Raw genomic sequence first — 16,488 nt, forward strand, 5'->3', positions numbered from 1 at the left:
TGTTGAGACTCCAAGTATGATTGTATTTTTGTCAGTTTTTGTTTTAAGGTCAATAAGTAGCTGTCTTATATATTTTGGTGCTTCATGGTTTGGTGTATATATATTAAGAATTGTTATGTCTTCTTGATTCTGCATCCCTTAATCATTATGAAATGACCATTTTTGTCTCTGAGTACTTTTGCTGTCTTGTAGTCAGCATTATTAGATATGAGTATTGCTACACCTGCTTTTTTTTTGGATTTTATTTGCTTGGAGTATTGTTTTCCAGTCTTTCCCTTTGAATTTGTTTTTATCCTTGTTGTTTAGATGTGTTTCTTGTAGGCAGCATACAGTTGAATTTTTCTTTAATCCATTCTGCTACTCTGTGTCATTTTATTGGTGAGTTTAATCCATTTACATTTAGTGCAGTTATTGACACTTGTGGGTTCCCTCTTGCCATTTCATAAATAGCTTTCTTTTAGTTTTGTATCTTATTTGGTTCTTTTCTTTTGTTTTTCTGTCATTTGTTTTTGTTGGTTTGTATTCCATACTTCTTTCCTCTGTTTCTATCTTTTTTAAGTCATGTGCTTCTGTGGTGGTTTTTTCAAGGGTGGTTAACATTAAGTAAAGAAAAGGGTAAAGAACCTACCATGTTCATTGTAGTACACTATCTTATGAGTGCTTCTGCACTCCATTTTCCTTTGCTACTGTTAATCTCCATCCTCTCCCCCCTCCCTTTATTTTGATTTGTTTTCACAGTTTAAATTTGGTTTTATTGTGTTCTTGGTGGAGCTTTTACTTGTAGTTTTGTTTTGTTTTGTTCTTTGTATCTGGTTGAAAAACCCCCTATAGTAATTTCTGGAGTGGGGTTTTTATGAAGATAAATTCCCTCATCTTTTCTGTATCTGTGAATGTTTTTTATTTCTCCTTCATATTTGAAGGATAGCTTTGATGAGTACAGTATTCTTGGCTGAAAGTTCCTCTCTTTCAGGACTTTAAATATTGGGGTCCACTCACTTCTGGCTTGTAGAGTTTCTGCTGAGAAATCTGATGATAATCTAATAGGCCTTCCTTTATATGTTGTATTCTTCGTTTTCCAGGCTGCCTTGAGAATTTTTTCTTTGTCGTTGGTTTGTGCCATTTTCATTATGATGTGCTTTGGAGTAGATTTGTTGGGGTTAAGAAAACTCGGTGTTCTATTTGCTTCTTGAATTTGAGGCTTCAGTTCTTTCCACAGGCTTGGGAAGTTCTCATTTATTATTTGTTTAAATATGTTCTCCATTCCATTTTCTCTCTCTTCTCCCTCTGATATACCTATTAATCTTATGTTATTCTCTTGATGGTGTCAGACAATTCCTGTAGGCCTTTTTCATTTTTTTAAAATTTTGAGTCTCTTTCTTCTTCTCTCTGTTGTGCCTCAAATTGCTTGTCTTCTATGTCACCAATCCTACCTTCTAACTGGCCTGTTCTATTTCCTAAGCTTATTACCTCGTTTTTCAGTTCACAAATTGAGTTTTTCATCTCTGTTTGATTTGTTTTTATAGTTTCAATTTCCTTGGTAATATATTCTTTGTATTTGTTAAGTTGTTTTCTGAGCTCCTTAAATTGCCTTTCTGTGTTTTCTTATATATCTCTGAATACTTTTAGAATTTCTATTTTAAATTCTTTGTCATTTAGCTCCAAGGTTTCCAACATATTAAATTTTTTTTCATAGATTTTTCCTCATCTATTTGAGCTACCTCTTTGTCTTTTGTATCCATGATATTTGATTTCTTTTTCCTTAATGGCATCTGAGGGTGGTTTTATTGATAGTACTAATGAGAATTAATAAACAATAAAAAGTAAAAAAAAGAAAAAAATGGAAAAAAAGAAAAGAAAATTTATTATTATCCCCACTTTATTTTATCCTCTCCTCTCCTCTCCTCCTTGAGAAAAATTGTGATGAACTGTGAATTATATTGTGCTAAATGGAACAAAAACTACCTATAATGGAGGGACTGAGTTGGGGAGAAGTGATACAGGGGAAAAAAAGGAGGTAGGGACCCACAAAATGCAAAAAAGGAAAAAAAAATTGGGTCAAGAATAAAATGATTTGCTTGTAAGTAATGGTTGACTAAGAGCTATGATGAGAGGGATAGGAGGAAAACAGAAAAAAGGAAAAGAAAATTTAAAAATTACTATTGTATTAAGTGGAGCAAAAATTAGATAGAATGGAGAGCCAGGGTTGGGAGGAATGCTAATGAGTTAAAAAGTAAAGTAAAAAGCACCCAAAGTGCCACAAAGAAAAAAAATTTGAGTACCAAATAAAATAATTTGTTTGTGATTGAGGATTGAATGAGAGGAAAATTAAAGGAGAAAAGAAGAAACTAATATAGAGGAATAAAAAAAGAATGAGAAAAAAACATAAAGAAGAAAAAGAGAGAGAGAGAGTTAAGGGTTTTGGAGTGCAACCCTCATAGAGAGAAAAAAGAAGAAAAGAAAGAAAATGGGAAATGTAACACTTATGGGCAGTGTAGTTTAAGAAGAGGAAAGAATAAGATGGGCAGAGAATAAAATGACCAGGGTGGAAGATAACGAAAATAATCAAGACAAGAAGATGAAAGAAACAAAAAAAAAATGGAAAAGGTTATAAAGTCTGTAGATTTTTCTTGATTTTGAGAGGCTATTTTCTTCCTTTTCTTTCCTCTCCTTCTTCCTGGTCAGTGCCTCTGTACCACAGGTTCTGCCCCTGTGGCACACTTAGGTAGACATTTCAGTTGATAACTCTCTATGGCCTTGTCGTATATTAAGCTTCAGTCTCATTGGCAGTCGAGGCTCGTTAGCATTTGCAGGCTCCGACAATGAGAGAGTCCGTTTTCCCGGAGCCTCTTTCCTAGTCTCTCCTTCCTGATTTAGCAGCCTGATGATCCAGCTATGGGGTTGCTGCTGCATCTGCCTGGAGAGTAAGAGGCTCAAAGAGCTGGAAAATCCCCCCTCTATCCCCACTCAGCACAGGGCTCTGGGTAAGGCTCTGTCAGTCAGAGCCGCCAGCATAATCAGGTGGGGCTGGAAGCCAATTGCTTTCAAGGTGCCTTTCTATGAGCATCCAGGCGTGTCCAGTATGCCTCAGCACTCTGTGGGACCACTCTCCCCCCGCTTTTTGCACTTTTTAACTTGTTTTGGCTGGGTAGAAGATGGCCTATTTGCTGTTTGCAAAACAGGAGGTCTTAAAAGCTGCCAAATCTCTCTTTTTAATGTATAGCCCTAAATATAAAAGCTTTGCCAATCAGAAGTTCCCCCACCCCTATGTGCATAGAAAGAGGCACTAAAAGATCATGCCTCTTGTCTTAGATCGCTGAACTGAGAGAGATCTTGTCAGTTAGAGCTGCATAGGTCAGTTGGGAGGTGAGCAAACTGTGGGTTAAGCTAACTTCAGCGATTGGATCTGCAGATTTGCTCCTGAATCAGACTGCAAGCTGCTTCCGTGCCCTCTTGGATTGTTAGCTTGAATGGCTGGGTGAGGCCCCCTGCCCGCCCAGAGAAGTTCAGGCATAGGGAAGTATGCTTTCGCGTACTCCCCGCACGCTGCTGTTCAGGGTGCAGGGACCACACCAAGACTCTGGTCACAGCCCACACAAAGGCCTCTGACTCTGTCCCTTTGTCCCGGAACACAGGTACCCACTTCTGGGGCGCTAGGAGGAACCTCTCTCACACTGTCTGCACTTGCTGACCAGGATATCGGGTCTAATGGCGGCTGCCACTCACCCGTCTTTGCCAGCGTCTGGTGCGGGTGTTAGCTTACGTTGGCTGAGTCGCCACAGGAACACTCTTTTCTCAGTTTGGACATCTGTGCCACAGCCTGGCTCGATCCCTCCACATCCTTAGCCCTAACTCTATCTCAGTTCCAGTGAAAGCATCTCTTGCTTAGGTTAGTAAGGAAGGCGGAGTGTTCCTTTTTCTGTCTTATTTCTTTCAGTGTTGATTATAAATTTAGTCAATTTTTCGCTCCATCATACCTTCATGTACAGTGTGTGTGACTTCTAGATGATCCAAGGATAGATTTTTCTGTCTCTGGTTGAAGAATTTGTTGAAATTTGGGGGAGATTTATCGGTATCGCTCCTCACGGCGTCATTTCTCTGACATCACTCAAATCTATCTTTTTATTTATACTTTATTTATACATGGTGGGCTCTGCTACTGCCCACCATGAAAGCTGGAATACCCATTTGTGAGTGGTAGGGTACTGGTTGACTACCACTGGCATATAAGGTATTATATAATTGTTGTTCTTAAACAATCGTTTTAATGTTAAGCTTATTGGAATTTAATGCTTTTAAAAAGACATACAAGGAAAAAATATGTTTATTTAACTTTTTTGGTTCAGTGTCCCATTTGGAACAATTTTTTTTTATATTCTATAAAGTAAACTTCTTGGCCCACTGCCCTCCATATACACATTTTTTTCATGAGCTCATTCTACCTATTTTAAGTAAACCTTCTTTATGTTCTCCAAATATGTTCTTTTTGTTTTTTGTATGTTAGTAATAAGTTCTTCTTGCTAGCAACTTTATTGGAATGAGTATATTTTTATACTCCACCCATGTTACCATATTAAACCAAGCACCAAGTACTATTTATTTTGCCTTCTAAATACGTTTTAAATAAGCATACTCTTTTTCATCCCAAGCGCCAATATTCTAGTTGTAAACATCATCACTCCCTGCCTCCATTCTTGGACTGCATACAATTCCTCTAATAGCCACTAAGGTGATCTATGGAAAATACTTTGCAACTCTCTTCCCTGTCCAAAACTCTCTAATGGACCACAACATTTACTGGATAAAGCTACTTAACATGGTACGCAACATCAACCACGCCTGATGTTGGAATAAATCTTCCCCCCTTAATATTCTCCCACTCCTTTCAAACTACAAGGAAGCAAGATTAGTTTTACAGTTTCTCATACATAATAAGATGCTGTTTTTGCATGTATACATCCAATTTTGATTTTTCCCTCTGCTTATAATTTTCTTTGCTCTCCTCTCATGTGTTTTCCATGTCTACCAGGGGAAACCCTCCCCATTCTACAGGTCTCTGTACTGGGAATACTTTTCCAAGAATCCATTTATAATCTTCCAGGCTTAATGAGTATCTCTCTACTGCCAAATGCATTTCTCTTCCATTGCCCTTAACTTTGTAAACATATAATTATTTGTCTGTCTCACCAATTAGAATGTAAACTGTTGTAGATAGTATTTAAGTAATATTCTTCTTTATATTCTTTATATTTTCAGCCATCAGTACATTTTAAAAGGTAGAGACACCAACCAAATAAATATGTTTTGAACTGAATAAAAAAGAAGTGATATCCTCATGAACTTATCGCAGTATAACTAAATATGCCTTTGAGATGGAGTTTATTGTTTATTTGAAATGTGATATAACTTGTAAAATATATCTTGCTTTCATAGTTTTATTTTGCATAGACCATTTCTAAAAATAGTTATATTATGCCATATCTGTGTTTGCTTTAGCTCAGTGATTCCTTTGAGTTAAGGTCACTTGTTAAAAATAGTGTATATTGGCCCTGTCTGGCTGACATCAGCCTGGAGTATGGAAGTTCCGAGATTGATTCCAGGCCAGGGCACACAACAGAAGCACCCATCTGCCTCTCCATCTTTCCTTCTCTCCTTTCTCTTTATCCTTTTTTTTCCCTTCCTTCAGCCAAGGTTCCATTGGAGCAAAGTTGGCCCTGGCACTGAGGATGGCTCTATGGCCTCCGCTTCAGGTGCTAGAATGGCTCTGGGTTGCAATGGAGCAACACCCAAGATGGGCAGAGCATCAAGCCCTGGTAGGCTTGCTGGGTGGATCCTGGTAGGGTGCAAGCAGGAGTCTGTCTCTCTGTCTCCCCGTTTCTCACTTCAGAAAAATACAAAAAGAAAATGTATGTTGCTTTCCCTTACTCTGTGCATTTTATTAATGTATGCAGTTTAAATAAATTATGGGTATATAAAATAGCATAAACATATTTCTCATTTAAGCTTATATTTTTAAGTATTGAGAGCTTGATTCAATTTCATTCTTTTGTATTTTCTTTAAGGTAACTACACACCAAATATGTACATCTCTGTGAATATTCTACTCTTTACAGTGGCACTTGTGAGGGTTTGAAGATCTTTGAGATTCTCTATACCTACTGAAGAGAGAAATACAATGAATTCATATCCCTAATGGAAACAGATCTAATGGAGCCTCTTAGCAAGATGATAGAAACCACTGCCTGTAATCAAGGTAAGGGACTAGTTTCATGGGGAGGATTCTGGCCATGAATTAGTCAGCAGCTCTAAGAAGACCTAGGGGTCCTCTACCTTTGATACTCCTGGGGCAAATTCCTCAAATGTAAAAATGAGAGAAAGAGATGCACATATTTTTCTTTCTTTGAAATAATTTTAGACTTATAGAAGTATTCAAAAATAATACAAAGTGTTCCTATATAATCAACCTTCTTATTCAAAATTTAGCTTTCCACTGTTTTAGTAACCTGTAATCCAAAAATATTTAATGGGAAATTCCAGATATAAACAATTTATAAGTTTTAAATTGCGCACCATTGAGTAGTGTGTTGAAATCTCATACTGTTACACTGTGTGCCATCCTGTTTCATCCTTCCTGGAACATGAGTTATATCTTTGTTGAATATGTATATCAGATCTATATAAGCTACCCCCATATTAGTCACTTAGTATCCATCTCAGTTATCAGATTAACTGTCACGGTATTGCCATGGCTAAATTCAGGTAATTTTTATTTTACTTAATAATAGCTCCAGTGCAAGAGTAGTGAAACTGGTAATTTGGATATGCCAAAGAAAAGTCATAAAGGACTTCTGATAAGTATAAAGGTGAATATAGTACAATTAGAGATTTTGAGAGACAGAAAGACTACATTCACATAACTTTATTGCAGTGTATAGTGTATTATTATAATAAGTTTATTTTATTACTAGTCATTATTAATCTCTTACTTTCACTACTTTATAATAATTCATTATAAAAAAATATTTATTTATTTATTTATTTTTTGGACAGAGACAGAGAGAGTCAGAGAGAGGTACAGATAAGAGACAGACAGGCAGGAAGGGAGAAAGATGAAAATCATCAATTCTTTATTGTGACACCTTAGTTGTTCATTGGTTGCTTTCTCATATGTGCCTTAACTGGGAGGCTACAGCAGTGCAAGTGACCCCTTGCTCAAGCCAACAAGCTTCGGTTCAAACCGGTGATCGTGGGGTCATGTGTATGATATGCTCAAGCCAGAGATCCCATGCTCAAGATGGTGAGCTTCTGCTCAACCCGGATGCGCCTGAACTCAAGCTGGTGACCTCAAGATTTTGAACCTGTATCTTTTATGTCCCAGTTTGATGCTCTATCCACTGTGCCACCACCTGGAAAGACATAAAAAACTTTTAAATAAAACTTTATTATAAAGATGAATATTTTAGAAACAACATAGTATATATAAGGTTTAATTGTGCAGCTTCAGGCATCCAGTGGGGGTCTTGAAACATATCCCCACATGTAAGGGGAATACTGCTGTACTCAGTTGCTATCCTTTATAAGTTACAGCTTTAGTTATACTTATATTATGCTCATTATAACCAATAACATGTCCTGAATACAGGTACTCTCCCTTTATTAATAAGTGATGCTATATTTATTTTTTGTAATGAAATATCACAATTTGAAGAAATCATTCTGCAGAGCTAGGCTTCTGTTGGTTATTACTTCATGACTGTTCAGTGAATGATGATCTTAAAAAGATGTGTGAAGATGCATTTCAATCAGTTAAAAACTTAAGAAAAACTATTATTATTGCATAATAATAACATCATAATATATTAGTATAAGGAACATTTGTGGATTCACACAGGACTCAATCAATTAAGGAAGAATAGACATAATAAAATGAAGAGGATCAGTGATTCTCTGTTCAAAACGTGGAAAAAGAGGATCTTTTAGTGAAGATAATAGATTCCTATCCACCATTCACAAATGATATGTCTAAAAATCATCTTCTATACCCCTTAGTATTTTTCTTCATACCAGATTGAGAAGGTTGATAATTTTTTAACTGAAACATCAACATTGGAGTATGGAATTTACTTATAAATCCACTGAATTATATCCGGCTTTAGTTGTCAACCATTGAGGTGAATGTTACATTGCTTTTAATCTAAAAATATAGCATATCAAAATGTTAACTTATAATCATACAACATTTAAGAGTTATAATAATCTCAGCCTGACCTGTGGTAGCACAGTGGATAAAGTGTCGACCTGGAATGCTGAGGTCGCCGGCTCAAAACCCTGGGCTTGCCTGGTCAAGGCACATATGGGAAATAACTATTACAAATTGATGCTTCCCACTTCTTTCTCTTTACACCCGTCTCTGTCTGTCTGTCTCTCTCGCCTTTCTCTAAAAAAATCAATAAATAAAATCTTAAAAATAATAAAAAGAGTTATAATAATTTTTTTATTAATTTTAATGGGGTGACATTGATAAATTAGGTACATATGTTCAGAGAAAACATCTCCAGGTTATTTTGACACTTGATCATGTTGCATTCCCATCACCCAATCTTAAAGAGAAATAGTTGTAATTGATCTACAAACATCAAAAAAGACTTTTAAATGGATATGGCGTTTTACATAAAATGCTCAGGGATGGGTTACTATGTGATTTCTACTGAGACACTAACCAAGTTCTCAATCTGAATTACTTGGTTGTTCAATTTTTATTTTTACTCTATTTTAATAGATTATAACTTTTTCACACACAAAACCAGTGTGAGATTTCTTTTTGGTAGTATACCAGTTGTTACAGTAAAAAAAAAATGTTATTATTTTTCAAGAATTTATAATCTAAATGAAAAGCTGGATGAATCAATTCTGATGTTTGCATTAGGAATTACAACAGAAAAGCTATAGTGTGATTATTTAAAATTTAATTTCAAACATATAATTATATCATAAATATACTGATATATATGAATCTATTTTTATCATATGGTTAATCTATTTGTATTATATGGTTGATTTTTTAAAGATACATTAAAAGTAAAGCCTCATGAGGTTAAGTAATATTGCTAAACACATGTAAGCACATAGATATTATTAGAATGGATGTTGTATCTAACAATGTATATTTTATTAATAGTTTTAACAATTTAGTATATATATTATATATTTCAAAAAAACTTATACTAATGTTCAACATATAAAGTATTCTTCAGAGATATAATTTCATGCATTATGAATATTTTTTTTTGTGTGTGTGTGACAGAGACAGAGAGAGGGACAAATAAGGACAGACAGACAGGAAAGGAGAGAGATGAGAATCATCAATTCTTCATTGTGGCACCTTAGTTGTTCATTGATTGTTTTCTCATATGTGCCCTGACCCAGAAGCTACAGCAGACTGAGTGACCCCTTGCTGAAGCTAGTGACCTTGGGCTCAAGCTGGTGAGCCTTGCTCAAACCAGATGAGCCCAAGCTCAAGCTAACGACCTTGGGGTTTCAAATCTGGGTCCACCATGTCCCAGTCCAATGCTCTATCCACTGCGCCATTATGAATATCTTTGTACTTTGTTTTTCTTTGACCTCCTATAAATATGTGTCATTACTGATATGAGTATTATATATTTTCATTTCTTTTAGAATCAAATTTCTTAGTTAACATCTCTGTTATTATTTCAAATAGTCATGACCTGTCAGGACATTTTCTACTTGTAAGTTTTGTAATGATTATATCTTAAAATTATTGGTGGTTTTAACCCCTACTAGAATATGCAGACCTCTTTGGTCCTACCCATTTCAGCAAGAATTTTATATTTTAATTATGATAGTATTATGTTCCATCTTAAATTAATAATTCTTTTATCCTTCAATAAACATTATTGAATGTCTACCAAGTGTTAGATATCAAGCATGTTTTCAGCAAAAAATAATATGTAAGAGAAAGTCTCTTACCTCAGCAACTCATTCTAGTTAGAAAAAAATTTTTAGGTTTCTATATGATTGTGTGTAGTGAACCCCACTAAACTGCAATGACTATGTAGCATGTGCTGTCAATACATTTTGTTGAGATAGGCTACAGAATTTTTGCTATATAATCTAGTCTATTATACTACAACAGCTCTCTAAGTTTTCTTCTAAATTACCATTGTATTTCAAAATATCTCATTTTAAAATTATATATACAGTTTACACTTGAACAAGTAAGGGTATAAGGGCACCAGACCTCCTCCACAGTAAAAAAATATACATATATCTTTTGACTCCCTGAAAACATAAGTTGTTCCTCAGTATCTGTAGGAAATAGTAGCAATAACTCCCTCCACAGATGCTCCAAGTTCCCTATATAAAATGGCATAGACAATGCATACCAGCAGCCTTCACATCCATGGATAACCAAACACAGATGGAAAACAGTGCAGATATTTACTGAAAAAAAATCTGCACATAATGGACCTATTAAATTTAAACCCACATTGTTCAAAAGTCAACTGTATCTTCATCTCATTAATGAGAATGTAAAAGTAAATACTACTATTGAATGGCTAAGTCTATAGACAAAACAAGTTTATTAGAGGATAGGCTATTTGGGTCATACATTGAATACATTATAAATGATAATAATTTAGTTTGTGTCTGTAATATCATACATATTTAAATGTTTAAAATTGTGAATTTTTTCACAATAGTATTATAGGATAATTGGAGAAATGGGGGGGGTGACAGAAATAGGATTGTATGGCAATAAACTGGAAAAGCAAATTCATCTTAGATGACTATTATGTAGAAAAATTAAGATCAGTTCTGTAACAACACAAAAAAGGGATCATACAGATACTCATTTTTAAATGTGTTTTTTTTTCTTCTTCCTTTGGATTCTTGACCATATTAACTAAAAATTATTTCACCTCCTTTTTTAAAATTTATCAACTGAGCACTTAAATTTCTAACAGTAATCAAGAAAAACAAGTAAAACCAAGAAAAAAAATCAGTATTCTGATAAAGGCTTACACACCATAAATTCTCAAAATAAGGATAACTTCTGTGTTAATGAGGTTTCTACTTATTGCAAGTGACAGAAGTCCTACTTTTAGTAGTTATTTATTTACTTATGAAACTGGAGAATACAGGCATGGAGCTTAATTCAGAAACCATTAAGGATTCTGATAATTAATTCCAAAGTATTTCTTTATCTCAATCTTCCAGTCTTATGTTCTTGGCTAGAACTCCATTGCTCATTCACTTCTGAGTTGAAGGGGAACACAAAACTTCATAAAACTTATACTGATAATGACATTTAGTATTGAACATTTTAAAGTAGGAGAAACATTCTAATATAGATATGAACGTTCAAAATGTAGTTTTTAAATGCATCATTTTAGGAGCTCATAAAATTAATGTTTTAATAATTGCATCTATGCTCATCTAATGCCTCTAAAAATTGAACAATTTAATTAATCTTACACACAAAAGCCATATACAAATTCTGGTAGAGGCATTTCTACTATCTTCTTTCTCTTAAAATGCAATAAAGTTGCAAACATATGTATAATAACAATTTATTTTTATACAGCTGTATAATATTATTATTACTGTTGATACTTTTAACACTAATATTTATTTTGTACTTACTATGTGCAAAGCATTTTATAGCTACCATCAGTTTTTTATTCCTCATAATAACACTTTGAGGTAGGCATTATTATTTCCATTTTACTCATGAAGAAAACAAGAATTATGGAGTTCAAATAATTTGCTTAAGTATACACAGCTTGGAAAGGAAGCTGGTATATTTTGAGAACTGCAACTTTGTTCTGATACATTATACATACATATGCGTGCATGCACACACACACACAGACACACACTTTTTTATCTTATGAAAAATAATTCTTTAAAAGAAACCCCAACAACTAACAAGTTGATTTAATGAACTGAGCTGTATTAAGGGTCTTAAGGGAATGGGGGATGGAATGGAGATCAATATTTATTTTCTTTGCTCAGTCCATTCATAGAAGTAAATAATCTATGAATAGAATGCATTAGGTTAAGCATCAATATGGCTTAGTTCTTAAAGAGTTTTATTTAAATTAATTGACCATTGGAGGCAAAGAGAAAAAAAAAGTCAAAACTATTTTTTTAGCAAATGATATGGTATCCTCGCATTCAGAACTCAAAATACGATGATAAAAATGTTCTGCACTTTCCAATATCATAATTGCTACCTGTAACTTGTAAACATTTGAAATGTGATTAGAGTGATTATAGAATTAAATGTAAAATTTTTAGTTAAGCTTGATTAAATTAAGTTTTATTTAAATTTTATTTAGATGACACTGGTTAGCATAATTATACAGGTTTTAGGTTCCCAATTCTATAATACATCTCTACACCATATTGTGTGCTTACTCCTCCAAGTCAGGTCTTTGTCCACATTAATTTAATTTTAAATGTTATGGTTACATGAGGCTAGTATATGAGACTGTATATCACCAGAGGATCTATCCAGTCCTAACTATGGCTTCCAAATTATATTCCCTGAATTTCTTAACATTGCATCCAATATTTACTAGACATTACATCATGTATGTCTATAAGTATCTCTGCTTAATCAGTTAAAATTCCTGGATTTCATTAAAAACAATTGGCTTCCCATGTAATTTCTATCTTCATCAGTACACTTAGGTCAATATGATAATCTTGAAGTCATCCCTGGCTGGGTGACTTAGTGCATAGAGTGTCGACCCAGTGTTCTGATGTCCTGAGTTCGATTTCTGGTCAGGCCCCACAGAAAAAGGAACCATCTGCTTCTCTTCTCTTCCCTCTCATTCTTCCCCTCTCGCAGCCAATGGGTCCACAGGTGGCCCCGGGCACCAAGATAGATTGGCTGATTCAGCATAGGCCCCAGACAAGGGTTGCCAGGTGGATTCTGGTTTGGGCATGTGCACCAGTCTATCTCTTTATCTCCCCTCCACTCATTTAAAAAATGAAAGAAAGATGGAAAGAAGGAGGGAAGGAAGGAGGGAAGAAAGGAGGGAAGGAAGGAAGGAAGGAAGGAAGGAAGGAAGGAAGGAAGGAAGGAAGGAAGGAAGGAAGGAAGGGAGGGAGGGAGGGAGGGAGGGAGGGAGGGAGGAAGGAAGGGAGAAAAGAGAAGAAGAGAGAAAGAAGAAAGAGGAAAAAATGAAAGAAAAGAAGAAAACCTTGAAGTCATTATCTTATACCTCATAACCTATCAATACCTTTAAAAATCTATAAACTTTTTACCAAATCTAGAACTTCTCCTTGGTCAGAGAGACATCCATTTTTAATTTTTTTTCCAAGTTAAATTTTTTTTAAACTTCATGAGTAAGTGAAAACAATCCATCTGGTTTTTTTCTTTCACAAGAAAAAATAAATATGTATGTGTGTGTATATATATGTGTGTGTGTATGTGTGTGTGTGTGTGTTAATTTATTTATAGTATTTATTTGAGTTTTAAAGTTTTATTTTTAGATTTTTGTTCTCTGCAAAATTTATTGCAGTAATGACTCAATATATAAATTTGAAGCTACTCTGTATGCTTACTTATCTTTAACTATTATTTATTAAATAATTGAATAAGGAGACCTTAACCAACTAAAACACATTATATATATATATATACCTACTGTGGAAGTTCTCTAGAAATATGCTGAAATTTAAGTGTTATAAAAAAATCTGTATCAGCTCTTTGGACCCTAATCTTGTTACTTTTGAGTTGCTTATTCCAATTCATTTAAAATAACTTTATTTTCTTTCTCTATATCCCTAATATTTCTCCCATTTAGCAACCATCAGCTTGTCCTCTATATCTATGGGTTGTCTCTGTTTTGTTTTGTTTTTTTCTTTAGAAAAAATTTGTCTTTTTCAGACTTATTTCACTTAACATAATAAATGCCCTCAATGGTAAGATTTTTTCTGTTGTTGCTGAGTAACATTCCATTTTATATACGTAACACATCTTCTAGAGCTATTTGTCTATCAGTGGACACTTAGGTAGCTTTCATATCTTGGCTAGTTCAGGTATTGCTGCAGTAAATATACGGTTGCATGCATCTTCTTAAATTCATGTTTTTGTTTTCTTTGGATAAATACCCAGAAGTGAAATTGTTGGATCATATGGCAAATCTACTTTTAATTATTTAAGGAATGTCCATACTTTTTTTCATAGTAATTGCACTAATTTAAAAACTCACCAAGAGTGTATGACAGATCCTTTTTCTTAACATCCTTAGCAGTATTTGTTTTTTGTTGATATATTAATATTAAACATTCTGACAGATGTGCAATGATATCTCATTGTTGTTCTAATTTGCATTTTCCTGATGATTAAAGATATTGAACATCTTTTTGTCTGTCTGTAGGCCATCTGTGTAACCTTTCTGGAGAAATGTTTATTCAGATTCTTTGTCCATTTTTTAATCGGGTTGTTGGTTTCTCTGATGTAAAAGAAATTAATTCTTACCTGAATTTTCTATCTACTCTCTTTCTTTTCTCTAGACCACTATAGTCTAATTGCTCTTATCAGTCTCCACCTGTGTGCTCAGATCATTCTCTTTCCCCAGCTTCACAAGCTGACTGTAAGTACTGAGAATGAGCCAAACAGGCATTGCTATGGAGCTTTCACATTTTTTTCCATTTTGCCTGAAATTACCTTCATGTAGACATCATTGTGTAGACTTTTTGACTTCTTTTAGATTTCAATTATATTGGTACCTTTCTAGAGAATGCTTCCTGAACAATCCTTTTAAAATAGCATTTCTCTACCCCACATCTGCCTTCATTTTTAGATATATGTTAATATGTATATATTCTTTCTATGTCTTTTGTCTAGAGTCTATGCACAGTATGGCTAGAACTTTTTAGTTCACTGCTATATCCTCAATGCACACTGATGTATTGAACCTAGAAATACCCAATAATAATTATTTATTAAATAAAAAACAATGTGTCTTAGTTTTAGATAGTAGCACATAAACAACACACACACACTATATATATATATATATATATATATATATATATATATATATATATATATATATATATATATGTATGTTTTTTTTTATTTTATTCAAGATATCTAAACATTTTCCCTGAACACCAAATACCAGAAGAAACTTTGGGGTTAAAAAAAATAAAATCCTCAGGTTAATATCTTTGAAAACAATAACCTGGGCCCTTGACTTGCAAAGCAATGACTGAAATCAGACAAGAGTAATGCTTCAATATTTTAAAAATAAAAAGAAGATAATAAAAATTAGAACCATTTAAAAATATCTAGGAATTTATAATTTATTTCTTTATTTACATTGGTATTTCATTAAATATAATTAATCTATAACAAACAAATTAAAATGTGTTTCTTACACCAAATGCTGGTGAGTACATGGAGCAATAAGAACTCCCATTGTTAGTGGTGATGCAAAATGGTACAACATCGCAAAATATTTTGTGGTTTCTTACAAAACTAAACATGTTTTTAACATATGACCAAGAAATCATAGCCCTTTGTATTTACTTAAATATGTTGAACATTTACATCTTCACAAAAACCTGCACACGAATGTTCATAACAGCTTTATTTGTGATTGCCAAATTGTAGAAGGCAACTAAGATGTCCTTCCATAGATAAATAAATAAACTGTGGTAGTCCACACAATGGAGTATTATTAAGCATAAAAAGAAGTGAGCTATCAAACCACAGAAAGACATGGAGGAAACTTAATTGCATATTGCTAAGTGAATGAAGTCAATCTGACAAGCCTACATATGTATGATTTCAGTTATGTGATATCCTGGAAATGACAAAACCATGTATACAGTAAAAAGATCAGTGGTTGACAAGAATTTGGAGCATGAAAGAAGAAATGAGTAAGAGCAGAGCAGACAATGTTTAAGACAGTGACACTATTATTTGCTATGACATGTAACAGTAGATAGATGTCATTACATATTTATCAAAGTACATAGAATGAACAACATAGAGTTGATCCTAATGTAAATTATAGACTTAATTAATAATGATGCATTGGTATTATCTCAGCAACCACAAAAATTGTACAACACTAATTAATTCAATATATTAAAAATAGGGAAAATGGGGTACAGTGAAAAGTATGTGGAACTCTTTATACTGTTTTGCTCAGTTTTTTCCTTAATTCTAAAACTGCTATAAAAAGTAAAGTCTATTAATTTAAAAAATATTCTCTGGGTGACTTTTTTACAGTAAGGTGATGATATTCAAGAAAAATCTTAACTATATTTTACTCATCACTCAGTCAAGGAAACAGAGGGCTCACAATCTTCACTAGTGTTCAGAATCAGTCTAATTCCACATAGAGTAGGATTTGACAATTCTTTAAGCAAAACCTTTACAAGTTGCTATAGTATCATGTTTTATTTTTATGCCATAAATATGTGAGTATATATTTTAAT

The sequence above is a fragment of the Saccopteryx leptura genome, chromosome 1, assembly GCF_036850995.1.
Source record: "Saccopteryx leptura isolate mSacLep1 chromosome 1, mSacLep1_pri_phased_curated, whole genome shotgun sequence".
NCBI classification, from domain to species: domain Eukaryota; kingdom Metazoa; phylum Chordata; class Mammalia; order Chiroptera; family Emballonuridae; genus Saccopteryx; species Saccopteryx leptura.